Source organism: Cololabis saira, chromosome 2 (genome assembly GCF_033807715.1).
Source record: "Cololabis saira isolate AMF1-May2022 chromosome 2, fColSai1.1, whole genome shotgun sequence".
In the NCBI taxonomy this organism is placed as follows: Eukaryota; Metazoa; Chordata; class Actinopteri; order Beloniformes; family Belonidae; genus Cololabis; species Cololabis saira.
In genome coordinates this window covers 53,045,929-53,059,877 of record NC_084588.1, presented here as the reverse complement: position 1 = coordinate 53,059,877, position 13,949 = coordinate 53,045,929, and positions in this window count along the sequence as shown.

Here is a 13,949-nt window from a genome sequence, read left to right as displayed (position 1 = left end):
TTTTTTCGGGTTTAGTATTTCTTTTGTACATTGCTCATTTTTTATATTTCTCTTTTTTTTATTATTTAGCTATTTATTGGTTATTTTTATTTTTTTATTTTTAGGATATACTTTTTTTTATATACCTTTGTGTTTTTTTGTAAAATTGTTGGGACTGAGAGTGTGTATGTTTGCTGCTGCACAAGCAAATTTCTCCTCTGGGGGATGAATAAAGTTTTATTCTATTCTATCCTATTCTATTCTATTCTATTCTATTCTATTTATTTATATAGCACAATTCAACACAAGGTAATTCAAAGTGCTTTACATCAACATTAAAAGCGGCAAGACACAATTAGACAGTAAATAAAAAATAAAATGAAATAAAATTATAAGAAAAGAAGGTAAAATAATAAAAAGCACAAGTTGCTGAAAACTATGGGCAGTAGAGTACAGCAGGTAAGTATTTAATTAAACAGTAATGTTTTTAGTCCTGATTCAAAAGATCTACAGTTGGTGTAATACGGTCCAGTTTCCTGGTGTAATATGGTCCAGTTTCCTGGTGTAATGTGGTCCAGTTTCCTGGTGTAATGTGGTCCAGTTTCCTGGTCCAGTTTCCTGGTGTAATATGGTCCAGTTTCCTGGTCCAGTTTCCTGGTGTAATATGGTCCAGTTTCCTGGTGTAATATGGTCCAGTTTCCTGGTGTAAAATGGTCCAGTTTCCTGGTGTAATATGGTCCAGTTTCCTGGTGTAATATGGTCCAGTTTCCTGGTGTAAAATGGTCCAGTTTCCTGGTGTAATATGGTCCAGTTTCCTGGTCCAGTTTCCTGGTGTAATATGGTCCAGTTTCCTGGTGTAATATGGTCCAGTTTCCTGGTCCAGTTTCCTGGTGTAATATGGTCCCGTTTCCTGGTGTAATATGGTCCAGTTTCCTGGTCCAGTTTCCTGGTGTAATATGGTCCAGTTTCCTGGTGTAATATGGTCCAGTTTCCTGGTCCAGTTTCCTGGTGTAATATGGTCCAGTTTCCTGGTCCAGTTTCCTGGTGTAATATGGTCCCGTTTCCTGGTGTAATATGGTCCAGTTTGCTGGTCCAGTTTCCTGGTGTAATATGGTCCAGTTTCCTGGTGTAATATGGTCCAGTTTCCTGGTGTAATATGGTCCAGTTTCCTGGTGTAATGTGGTCCAGTTTCCTGGTGTAATATGGTCCAGTTTCCTGGTGTAATATGGTCCAGTTTCATGGTGTAATATGGTCCAGTTTCCTGGTGTAATATGGTCCAGTTTCCTGGTGTAATGTGGTCCAGTTTCCTGGTGTAATGTGGTCCAGTTTCCTGGTGTAATATGGTCCAGTTTCATGGTGTAATATGGTCCAGTTTCCTGGTGTAATATGGTCCAGTTTCCTGGTGTAATGTGGTCCAGTTTCCTGGTGTATTATGGTCCAGTTTCCTGGTGTAATATGGTCCAGTTTCCTGGTGTAAAATGGTCCAGTTTCCTGGTGTAATATGGTCCAGTTTCCTGGTGTAATATGGTCCAGTTTCCTGGTGTAATATGGTCCAGTTTCCTGGTGTAATATGGTCCAGTTTCCTGGTCCAGTTTCCTGGTGTAATACGGTCCAGTTTCCTGGTGTAATATGGTCCAGTTTCCTGGTGTAATATGGTCCAGTTTCCTGGTCCAGTTTCCTGGTGTAATATGGTCCAGTTTCCTGGTGTAATATGGTCCAGTTTCCTGGTGTAATATGGTCCAGTTTCCTGGTGTAATATGGTCCAGTTTCCTGGTGTAATATGGTCCAGTTTCCTGGTCCAGTTTCCTGGTGTAATATGGTCCAGTTTCCTGGTCCAGTTTCCTGGTGTAATGTGGTCCAGTTTCCTGATCTAATATGGTCCAGTTTCCTGGTGTAATATGGTCCAGTTTCCTGGTGTAATGTGGTCCAGTTTCCTGGTGTAATGTGGTCCAGTTTCCTGGTGTAATGTGGTCCAGTTTCCTGATCTAATATGGTCCAGTTTCCTGGTGTAATATGGTCCAGTTTCCTGGTGTAATATGGTCCAGTTTCCTGGTCCAGTTTCCAGGTGTAATATGGTCCAGTTTCCTGGTGTAATGTGGTCCAGTTTCCTGGTGTAATGTGGTCCAGTTTCCTGGTGTAATATGGTCCAGTTTCCTGGTGTAATATGGTCCAGTTTCCTGGTGTAATATGGTCCAGTTTCCTGGTGTAATATGGTCCAGTTTCCTGGTGTAATATGGTCCAGTTTCCTGGTGTAATGTGGTCCAGTTTCCTGGTGTAATATGGTCCAGTTTCCTGGTGTAATATGGTCCAGTTTCCTGGTGTAATATGGTCCAGTTTCCTGGTGTAATATGGTCCAGTTTCCTGGTGTAATATGGTCCAGTTTCCTGGTGTAATGTGGTCCAGTTTCCTGGTGTAATGTGGTCCAGTTTCCTGGTGTAACAAGGTCCAGTTTCCTGGTGTAATATGGTCCAGTTTCCTGGTGTAATGTGGTCCAGTTTCCTGGTGTAATATGGTCCAGTTTCTTGGTGTAATATGGTCCAGTTTCCTGGTGTAATATGGTCCAGTTTCCTGGTGTAATGTGGTCCAGTTTCCTGGTGTAATGTGGTCCAGTTTCCTGGTCCAGTTTCCTGGTGTAATATGGTCCAGTTTCCTGGTGTAATATGGTCCAGTTTCCTGGTGTAATATGGTCCAGTTTCCTGGTGTAATATGGTCCAGTTTCCTGGTGTAATATGGTCCAGTTTCCTGGTCCAGTTTCCTGGTGTAATATGGTCCAGTTTCCTGGTGTAATATGGTCCAGTTTCCTGGTGTAATATGGTCCAGTTTCCTGGTGTAATGTGGTCCAGTTTCCTGGTGTAATATGGTCCAGTTTCCTGGTGTAATATGGTCCAGTTTCCTGGTGTAATATGGTCCAGTTTCCTGGTGTAATATGGTCCAGTTTCCTGGTGTAATATGGTCCAGTTTCCTGGTCCAGTTTCCTGGTGTAATACGGTCCAGTTTCCTGGTGTAATATGGTCCAGTTTCCTGGTGTAATGTGGTCCAGTTTCCTGGTGTAATATGGTCCAGTTTCCTGGTCCAGTTTCCTGGTGTAATATGGTCCAGTTTCCTGGTGTAATATGGTCCAGTTTCCTGGTGTAATGTGGTCCAGTTTCCTGGTGTAATATGGTCCAGTTTCCTGGTGTAATATGGTCCAGTTTCCTGGTGTAATATGGTCCAGTTTCCTGGTGTAATATGGTCCAGTTTCCTGGTGTAATATGGTCCAGTTTCCTGGTGTAATATGGTCCAGTTTCCTGGTGTAATGTGGTCCAGTTTCCTGGTGTAATATGGTCCAGTTTCCTGGTGTAATATGGTCCAGTTTCCTGGTGTAATATGGTCCAGTTTCCTGGTGTAATATGGTCCAGTTTCCTGGTGTAATATGGTCCAGTTTCCTGGTCCAGTTTCCTGGTGTAATATGGTCCAGTTTCCTGGTGTAATATGGTCCAGTTTCCTGGTCCAGTTTCCTGGTGTAATATGGTCCAGTTTCCTGGTGTAATATGGTCCAGTTTCCTGGTGTAATATGGTCCAGTTTCCTGGTGTAATGTGGTCCAGTTTCCTGGTGTAATATGGTCCAGTTTCCTGGTGTAATATGGTCCAGTTTCCTGGTGTAATGTGGTCCAGTTTCCTGGTGTAATGTGGTCCAGTTTCCTGGTGTAATGTGGTCCAGTTTCCTGGTGTAATATGGTCCAGTTTCCTGGTGTAATATGGTCCAGTTTCCTGGTGTAATATGGTCCAGTTTCCTGGTGTAATATGGTCCAGTTTCCTGGTGTAATATGGTCCAGTTTCCTGGTGTAAAATGGTCCAGTTTCCTGGTGTAATATGGTCCAGTTTCCTGGTGTAATATGGTCCAATTTCCTGGTCCAGTTTCCTGGTGTAATACGGTCCAGTTTCCTGGTGTAATATGGTCCAGTTTCCTGGTGTAATATGGTCCAGTTTCCTGGTCCAGTTTCCTGGTGTAATATGGTCCAGTTTCCTGGTGTAATATGGTCCAGTTTCCTGGTCCAGTTTCCTGGTGTAATATGGTCCAGTTTCCTGGTGTAATATGGTCCAGTTTCCTGGTGTAATATGGTCCAGTTTCCTGGTGTAATGTGGTCCAGTTTCCTGGTCCAGTTTCCTGGTGTAATATGGTCCAGTTTCCTGGTGTAATATGGTCCAGTTTCCTGGTGTAATATGGTCCAGTTTCCTGGTGTAATATGGTCCAGTTTCCTGGTGTAATGTGGTCCAGTTTCCTGGTGTAATATAGTCCGGTTTCCTGGTGTAATATGGTCCAGTTTCCTGGTGTAATATGGTCCAGTTTCCTGGTGTAATGTGGTCCAGTTTCCTGGTGTAATATGGCCCAGTTTCCTGGTCCAGCTTCCTGGTGTAATGTGGTCCAGTTTCCTGGTGTAATGTGGTCCAGTTTCCTGGTGTAATATGGTCCAGTTTCCTGGTGTAATACGGTCCAGTTTCCTGGTGTAATATGGTCCAGTTTCCTGGTGTAATATGGTCCAGTTTCCTGGTGTAACATGGTCCAGTTTCCTGGTGTAACATGGTCCAGTTTCCTGGTGTAATGTGGTCCAGTTTCCTGGTGTAATATAGTCCGGTTTCCTGGTGTAATATGGTCCAGTTTCCTGGTGTAATATGGTCCAGTTTCCTGGTGTAATGTGGTCCAGTTTCCTGGTGTAATATAGTCCGGTTTCCTGGTGTATTATGGTCCAGTTTCCTGGTGTAATATGGTCCAGTTTCCTGGTGTAATATGGTCCAGTTTCCTGGTGTAATGTGGTCCAGTTTCCTGGTGTAATATGGTCCAGTTTCCTGGTGTAATACGGTCCAGTTTCCTGGTGTAATATGGTCCAGTTTCCTGGTGTAATATGGTCCAGTTTCCTGGTGTAATATGGTCCAGTTTCCTGGTGTAACATGGTCCAGTTTCCTGGTGTAACATGGTCCAGTTTCCTGGTGTAATGTGGTCCAGTTTCCTGGTGTAATATAGTCCGGTTTCCTGGTGTAATATGGTCCAGTTTCCTGGTGTAATATGGTCCAGTTTCCTGGTGTAATGTGGTCCAGTTTCCTGGTGTAATATAGTCCGGTTTCCTGGTGTATTATGGTCCAGTTTCCTGGTGTAATATGGTCCAGTTTCCTGGTGTAATATGGTCCAGTTTCCTGGTGTAATGTGGTCCAGTTTCCTGGTGTAATATAGTCCGGTTTCCTGGTGTATTATGGTCCAGTTTCCTGGTGTAATGTGGTCCAGTTTCCTGGTGTAATATAGTCCGGTTTCCTGGTGTATTATGGTCCAGTTTCCTGGTGTAATATGGTCCAGTTTCCTGGTGTAATATGGTCCAGTTTCCTGGTGTAATGTGGTCCAGTTTCCTGGTGTAATATGGTCCAGTTTCCTGGTGTAATGTGGTCCAGTTTCCTGGTCCAGTTTCCTGGTGTAATATGGTCCAGTTTCCTGGTGTAATGTGGTCCAGTTTCCTGGTGTAATGTGGTCCAGTTTCCTGGTCCAGTTTCCTGGTGTAATATAGTCCGGTTTCCTGGTGTAATATGGTCCAGTTTCCTGGTGTAATATGGTCCAGTTTCCTGGTGTAATATGGTCCAGTTTCCTGGTGTAATGTGGTCCAGTTTCCTGGTGTAATATGGTCCAGTTTCCTGGTGTAATACGGTCCAGTTTCCTGGTGTAATATGGTCCAGTTTCCTGGTGTAATATGGTCCAGTTTCCTGGTGTAATATGGTCCAGTTTCCTGGTGTAACATGGTCCAGTTTCCTGGTGTAACATGGTCCAGTTTCCTGGTGTAATGTGGTCCAGTTTCCTGGTGTAATATAGTCCGGATTCCTGGTGTAATATGGTCCAGTTTCCTGGTGTAATATGGTCCAGTTTCCTGGTGTAATGTGGTCCAGTTTCCTGGTGTAATATAGTCCGGTTTCCTGGTGTATTATGGTCCAGTTTCCTGGTGTAATGTGGTCCAGTTTCCTGGTGTAATATGGTCCAGTTTCCTGGTGTAATGTGGTCCAGTTTCCTGGTGTAATATGGTCCAGTTTCCTGGTGTATCGTGGTCCAGTTTCCTGGTGTATCGTGGTCCAGTTTCCTGGTGTATCGTGGTCCAGTTTCCTGGTCCAGTTTCCTGGTGTAATACGGTCCAGTTTCCTGGTGTATCGTGGTCCAGTTTCCTGGTGTAATATGGTCCAGTTTCCTGGTGTAATATGGTCCAGTTTCCTGGTGTAATGTGGTCCAGTTTCCTGGTGTAATGTGGTCCAGTTTCCTGGTGTAATATGGTCCAGTTTCCTGGTGTAACATGGTCCAGTTTCCTGGTGTAATGTGGTCCAGTTTCCTGGTGTAATATGGTCCAGTTTCCTGGTGTAATGTGGTCCAGTTTCCTGGTGTAATATGGTCCAGTTTCCTGGTGTAATGTGGTCCAGTTTCCTGGTGTAATATGGTCCAGTTTCCTGGTGTAATATGGTCCAGTTTCCTGGTGTAACATGGTCCAGTTTCCTGGTGTAATGTGGTCCAGTTTCCTGGTGTAATATGGTCCAGTTTCCTGGTGTAATGTGGTCCAGTTTCCTGGTGTAATATGGTCCAGTTTCCTGGTGTAATATGGTCCAGTTTCCTGGTGTAATATGGTCCAGTTTCCTGGTGTAATGTGGTCCAGTTTCCTGGTGTAATATGGTTTCCTGGTGTAATATGGTCCAGTTTCCTGGTGTAATATGGTCCAGTTTCCTGGTGTAATGTGGTCCAGTTTCCTGGTGTAATGTGGTCCAGTTTCCTGGTGTAATATGGTCCAGTTTCCTGGTGTAATATGGTCCAGTTTCCTGGTGTAATGTGGTCCAGTTTCCTGGTGTAATATGGTTTCCTGGTGTAACATGGTCCAGTTTCCTGGTGTAATGTGGTCCAGTTTCCTGGTGTAATATGGTCCAGTTTCCTGGTGTAATGTGGTCCAGTTTCCTGGTGTAATATGGTCCAGTTTCCTGGTGTAATGTGGTCCAGTTTCCTGGTGTAATAGGGTCCAGTTTCCTGGTGTAATATGGTCCAGTTTCCTGGTCCAGTTTCCTGGTGTAATATGGTCCAGTTTCCTGGTGTAATATGGTCCAGTTTCCTGGTGTAATATGGTCCAGTTTCCTGGTGTAATGTGGTCCAGTTTCCTGGTGTAATATGGTCCAGTTTCCTGGTGTAATATGGTCCAGTTTCCTGGTGTAATATGGTCCAGTTTCCTGGTGTAATATGGTCCAGTTTCCTGGTGTAATGTGGTCCAGTTTCCTGGTGTAATGTGGTCCAGTTTCCTGGTGTAATATGGTCCAGTTTCCTGGTGTAATGTGGTCCAGTTTCCTGGTGTAATGTGGTCCAGTTTCCTGGTGTAATATGGTCCAGTTTCCTGGTGTAATGTGGTCCAGTTTCCTGGTGTAATGTGGTCCAGTTTCCTGGTGTAATGTGGTCCAGTTTCCTGGTGTAATATGGTCCAGTTTCCTGGTGTATTATGGTCCAGTTTCCTGGTGTAATATGGTCCAGTTTCCTGGTGTATTATGGTCCAGTTTCCTGGTGTAATGTGGTCCAGTTTCCTGGTGTAATATGGTCCAGTTTCCTGGTGTAATATGGTCCAGTTTCCTGGTGTAATATGGTCCAGTTTCCTGGTGTAATGCGGTCCAGTTTCCTGGTGTAATATGGTCCAGTTTCCTGGTGTAATATGGTCCAGTTTCCTGGTGTAATATGGTCCAGTTTCCTGGTGTAATATGGTCCAGTTTCCTGGTGTAATATGGTCCAGTTTCCTGGTGTAATATGGTCCAGTTTCCTGATGTAATGTGGTCCAGTTTCCTGGTGTAATGTGGTCCAGTTTCCTGGTGTAATATGGTCCAGTTTCCTGGTGTATTATGGTCCAGTTTCCTGGTGTAATATGGTCCAGTTTCCTGGTGTAATATGGTTCAGTTTCCTGGTGTAATATGGTCCAGTTTCCTGGTGTAATATGGTCCAGTTTCCTGGTGTAATATGGTCCAGTTTCCTGGTGTAATATGGTCCAGTTTCCTGGTGTAATGTGGTCCAGTTTCCTGGTGTAATAAGGTCCAGTTTCCTGGTGTAATATGGTCCAGTTTCCTGGTGTAATGTGGTCCAGTTTCCTGGTGTAATATGGTCCAGTTTCCTGGTGTAATATGGTCCAGTTTCCTGGTGTAATATGGTCCAGTTTCCTGGTGTAATATGGTCCAGTTTCCTGGTGTAATGTGGTCCAGTTTCCTGGTGTAATGTGGTCCAGTTTCCTGGTGTAATGTGGTCCAGTTTCCTGGTGTAATATGGTCCAGTTTCCTGGTGTAATGTGGTCCAGTTTCCTGGTGTAATAAGGTCCTGTTTCCTGGTGTAATATGGTCCAGTTTCCTGGTGTAATATGGTCCAGTTTCCTGGTGTAATATAGTCCAGTTTCCTGTTGTAATGTGGTCCAGTTTCCTGGTGTAATATGGTCCAGTTTCCTGGTGTAATATAGTCCAGTTTCCTGTTGTAATATGGTCCAGTTTCCTGGTGTAATGTGGTCCAGTTTCCTGGTCCAGTTTCCTGGTGTAATATGGTCCAGTTTCCTGGTGTAATGTGGTCCAGTTTCCTGGTGTAATGTGGTCCAGTTTCCTGGTGTAATGTGGTCCAGTTTCCTGGTGTAATATGGTCCAGTTTCCTGGTGTAATGTGGTCCAGTTTCCTGGTGTAATGTGGTCCAGTTTCCCGGTGTAATGTGGTCCAGTTTCCTGGTGTAATATGGTCCAGTTTCCTGGTGTAATATGGTCCAGTTTCCTGGTGTAACATGGTCCAGTTTCCTGGTGTAATATGGTCCAGTTTCCTGGTGTAACGTGGTCCAGTTTCCTGGTGTAATATGGTCCAGTTTCCTGGTGTAACATGGTCCAGTTTCCTGGTGTAATATGGTCCAGTTTCCTGGTGTAATATGGTCCAGTTTCCTGGTGTAATATGGTCCAGTTTCCTGGTGTAACATGGTCCAGTTTCCTGGTGTAATATGGTCCAGTTTCCTGGTGTAATATGGTCCAGTTTCCTGGTGTAATGTGGTCCAGTTTCCTGGTGTAATGTGGTCCAGTTTCCTGGTGTAATGTGGTCCAGTTTCCTGGTGTAATATGGTCCAGTTTCCTGGTGTAATATGGTCCAGTTTCCTGGTGTAATATGGTCCAGTTTCCTGGTGTAATGTGGTCCAGTTTCCTGGTGTAATGTGGTCCAGTTTCCTGGTGTAATATGGTCCAGTTTCCTGGTGTAATGTGGTCCAGTTTCCTGGTGTAATATGGTCCAGTTTCCTGGTGTAATATGGTCCAGTTTCCTGGTGTAACATGGTCCAGTTTCCTGGTGTAATATGGTCCAGTTTCCTGGTGTAATGTGGTCCAGTTTCCTGGTGTAATGTGGTCCAGTTTCCTGGTGTAATATGGTCCAGTTTCCTGGTGTAATGTGGTCCAGTTTCCTGGTGTAATGTGGTCCAGTTTCCTGGTGTAATATGGTCCAGTTTCCTGGTGTAATATGGTCCAGTTTCCTGGTGTAATATGGTCCAGTTTCCTGGTGTAATGTGGTCCAGTTTCCTGGTGTAATGTGGTCCAGTTTCCTGGTGTAATATGGTCCAGTTTCCTGGTGTAATATGGTCCAGTTTCCTGGTGTAATATGGTCCAGTTTCCTGGTGTAATATGGTCCAGTTTCCTGGTGTAATGTGGTCCAGTTTCCTGGTGTAATAAGGTCCAGTTTCCTGGTGTAATATGGTCCAGTTTCCTGGTGTAATATGGTCCAGTTTCCTGGTGTAATATGGTCCAGTTTCCTGGTGTAATATGGTCCAGTTTCCTGGTGTAATATGGTCCAGTTTCCTGGTGTAATATGGTCCAGTTTCCTGGTGTAATGTGGTCCAGTTTCCTGGTGTAATGTGGTCCAGTTTCCTGGTGTAATGTGGTCCAGTTTCCTGGTGTAATATGGTCCAGTTTCCTGGTGTAATGTGGTCCAGTTTCCTGGTGTAATATGGTCCTGTTTCCTGGTGTAATATGGTCCAGTTTCCTGGTGTAATATGGTCCAGTTTCCTGGTGTAATATGGTCCAGTTTCCTGTTGTAATGTGGTCCAGTTTCCTGGTGTAATATGGTCCAGTTTCCTGGTCCAGTTGCCTGGTGTAATATGGTCCAGTTTCCTGGTGTAATATGGTCCAGTTTCCTGGTGTAATATGGTCCAGTTTCCTGGTGTAATGTGGTCCAGTTTCCTGGTGTAATGTGGTCCAGTTTCCTGGTGTAATATGGTCCAGTTTCCTGGTGTAATATGGTCCAGTTTCCTGGTGTAATATGGTCCAGTTTCCTGGTGTAATATGGTCCAGTTTCCTGGTGTAATGTGTTCCAGTTTCCTGGTGTAATAAGGTCCAGTTTCCTGGTGTAATATGGTCCAGTTTCCTGGTGTAATATGGTCCAGTTTCCTGGTGTAATATGGTCCAGTTTCCTGGTGTAATATGGTCCAGTTTCCTGGTGTAATATGGTCCAGTTTCCTGGTGTAATATGGTCCAGTTTCCTGGTGTAATGTGGTCCAGTTTCCTGGTGTAATGTGGTCCAGTTTCCTGGTGTAATGTGGTCCAGTTTCCTGGTGTAATATGGTCCAGTTTCCTGGTGTAATGTGGTCCAGTTTCCTGGTGTAATATGGTCCAGTTTCCTGGTGTAATGTGGTCCAGTTTCCTGGTGTAATAAGGTCCTGTTTCCTGGTGTAATATGGTCCAGTTTCCTGGTGTAATATGGTCCAGTTTCCTGGTGTAATATAGTCCAGTTTCCTGTTGTAATGTGGTCCAGTTTCCTGGTGTAATATGGTCCAGTTTCCTGGTGTAATATAGTCCAGTTTCCTGTTGTAATATGGTCCAGTTTCCTGGTGTAATGTGGTCCAGTTTCCTGGTCCAGTTTCCTGGTGTAATATGGTCCAGTTTCCTGGTGTAATGTGGTCCAGTTTCCTGGTGTAATGTGGTCCAGTTTCCTGGTGTAATGTGGTCCAGTTTCCTGGTGTAATATGGTCCAGTTTCCTGGTGTAATGTGGTCCAGTTTCCTGGTGTAATGTGGTCCATTTTCCCGGTGTAATGTGGTCCAGTTTCCTGGTGTAATATGGTCCAGTTTCCTGGTGTAATATGGTCCAGTTTCCTGGTGTAACATGGTCCAGTTTCCTGGTGTAATATGGTCCAGTTTCCTGGTGTAATGTGGTCCAGTTTCCTGGTGTAATGTGGTCCAGTTTCCTGGTGTAATATGGTCCAGTTTCCTGGTGTAATATGGTCCAGTTTCCTGGTGTAATGTGGTCCAGTTTCCTGGTGTAATGTGGTCCAGTTTCCTGGTGTAATGTGGTCCAGTTTCCTGGTGTAATATGGTCCAGTTTCCTGGTGTAATATGGTCCAGTTTCCTGGTGTAATATGGTCCAGTTTCCTGGTGTAATATGGTCCAGTTTCCTGGTGTAATATGGTCCAGTTTCCTGGTGTAATGTGGTCCAGTTTCCTGGTGTAATATGGTCCAGTTTCCTGGTGTAATATGGTCCAGTTTCCTGGTGTAATATGGTCCAGTTTCCTGGTGTAATGTGGTCCAGTTTCCTGGTGTAATGTGGTCCAGTTTCCTGGTGTAATGTGGTCCAGTTTCCTGGTGTAATATGGTCCAGTTTCCTGGTGTAATATGGTCCAGTTTCCTGGTGTAATATGGTCCAGTTTCCTGGTGTAATGTGGTCCAGTTTCCTGGTGTAATGTGGTCCAGTTTCCTGGTGTAATATGGTCCAGTTTCCTGGTGTAATATGGTCCAGTTTCCTGGTGTAATGTGGTCCAGTTTCCTGGTGTAACGTGGTCCAGTTTCCTGGTGTAATATGGTCCAGTTTCCTGGTGTAATATGGTCCAGTTTCCTGGTGTAATGTGGTCCAGTTTCCTGGTGTAATATGGTCCAGTTTCCTGGTGTAATGTGGTCCAGTTTCCTGGTGTAATAAGGTCCAGTTTCCTGGTGTAATATGGTCCAGTTTCCTGGTGTAATGTGGTCCAGTTTCCTGGTGTAATAAGGTCCTGTTTCCTGGTGTAATATGGTCCAGTTTCCTGGTGTAATGTGGTCCAGTTTCCTGGTGTAATAAGGTCCAGTTTCCTGGTGTAATATGGTCCAGTTTCCTGGTGTAATGTGGTCCAGTTTCCTGGTGTAATATGGTCCAGTTTCCTGGTGTAATATGGTCCAGTTTCCTGGTGTAATGTGGTCCAGTTTCCTGGTGTAATAAGGTCCAGTTTCCTGGTGTAATATGGTCCAGTTTCCTGGTGTAATATGGTCCAGTTTCCTGGTGTAATATGGTCCAGTTTCCTGGTGTAATATGGTCCAGTTTCCTGGTGTAATATGGTCCAGTTTCCTGGTGTAATGTGGTCCAGTTTCCTGGTGTAATATAGTCCAGTTTCCTGTTGTAATGTGGTCCAGTTTCCTGGTGTAATATGGTCCAGTTTCCTGGTGTAATATAGTCCAGTTTCCTGTTGTAATATGGTCCAGTTTCCTGGTGTAATGTGGTCCAGTTTCCTGGTCCAGTTTCCTGGTGTAATGTGATCCAGTTTCCTGGTGTAATGTGGTCCAGTTTCCTGGTGTAATATGGTCCAGTTTCCTGGTGTAATGTGGTCCAGTTTCCTGGTGTAATGTGGTCCAGTTTCCTGGTGTAATATGGTCCAGTTTCCTGGTGTAATGTGGTCCAGTTTCCTGGTGTAATATGGTCCAGTTTCCTGGTGTAATGTGGTCCAGTTTCCTGGTGTAATGTGGTCCAGTTTCCTGGTGTAATGTGGTCCAGTTTCCTGGTGTAATATGGTCCAGTTTCCTGGTGTAATGTGGTCCAGTTTCCTGGTGTAATGTGGTCCAGTTTCCTGGTGTAATGTGGTCCAGTTTCCTGGTGTAACGTGGTCCAGTTTCCTGGTGTAATATGGTCCAGTTTCCTGGTGTAATATGGTCCAGTTTCCTGGTCCAGTTTCCTGGTGTAACGTGGTCCAGTTTCCTGGTGTAACCTGGTCCAGTTTCCTGGTGTAATATGGTCCAGTTTCCTGGTGTAATATGGTCCAGTTTCCTGGTGTAATATGGTCCAGTTTCCTGGTGTAATGTGGTCCAGTTTCCCGGTGTAATGTGGTCCAGTTTCCTGGTGTAATATGGTCCAGTTTCCTGGTGTAATATGGTCCAGTTTCCTGGTGTAATATGGTCCAGTTTCCTGGTCCAGTTTCCTGGTGTAATGTGGTCCAGTTTCCTGGTGTAATTTGGTCCAGTTTCCTGGTGTAATATGGTCCAGTTTCCTGGTGTAATATGGTCCAGTTTCCTGGTGTAATATGGTCCAGTTTCCTGGTGTAATATGGTCCAGTTTCCTGGTGTAATATGGTCCAGTTTCCTGGTCCAGTTTCCTGGTGTAATATGGTCCAGTTTCCTGGTGTAACCTGGTCCAGTTTCCTGGTGTAATATGGTCCAGTTTCCTGGTGTAATGTGGTCCAGTTTCCTGGTCCAGTTTCCTGGTGTAATATGGTCCAGTTTCCTGGTGTAATGTGGTCCAGTTTCCTGGTCCAGTTTCCTGGTGTAATATGGTCCAGTTTCCTGGTGTAATGTGGTCCAGTTTCCTGGTCCAGTTTCCTGGTGTAATGTGGTCCAGTTTCCTGGTGTAATATGGTCCAGTTTCCTGGTGTAATGTGGTCCAGTTTCCTGGTGTAATATGGTCCAGTTTCCTGGTGTAATATGGTCCAGTTTCCTGGTGTAATATGGTCCAGTTTCCTGGTGTAATATGGTCCAGTTTCCTGGTGTAATATGGTCCAGTTTCCTGGTGTAACATGGTCCAGTTTCCTGGTGTAATATGGTCCAGTTTCCTGGTGTAATGTGGTCCAGTTTCCTGGTGTAATATGGTCCAGTTTCCTGGTGTAATATGGTCCAGTTTCCTGGTGTAATGTGGTCCAGTTTCCTGGTGTAATGTGGTCCAGTTTGCCTGATAAAGATGCCATTGCAATAATCCAACCTACTGAAAATGAATG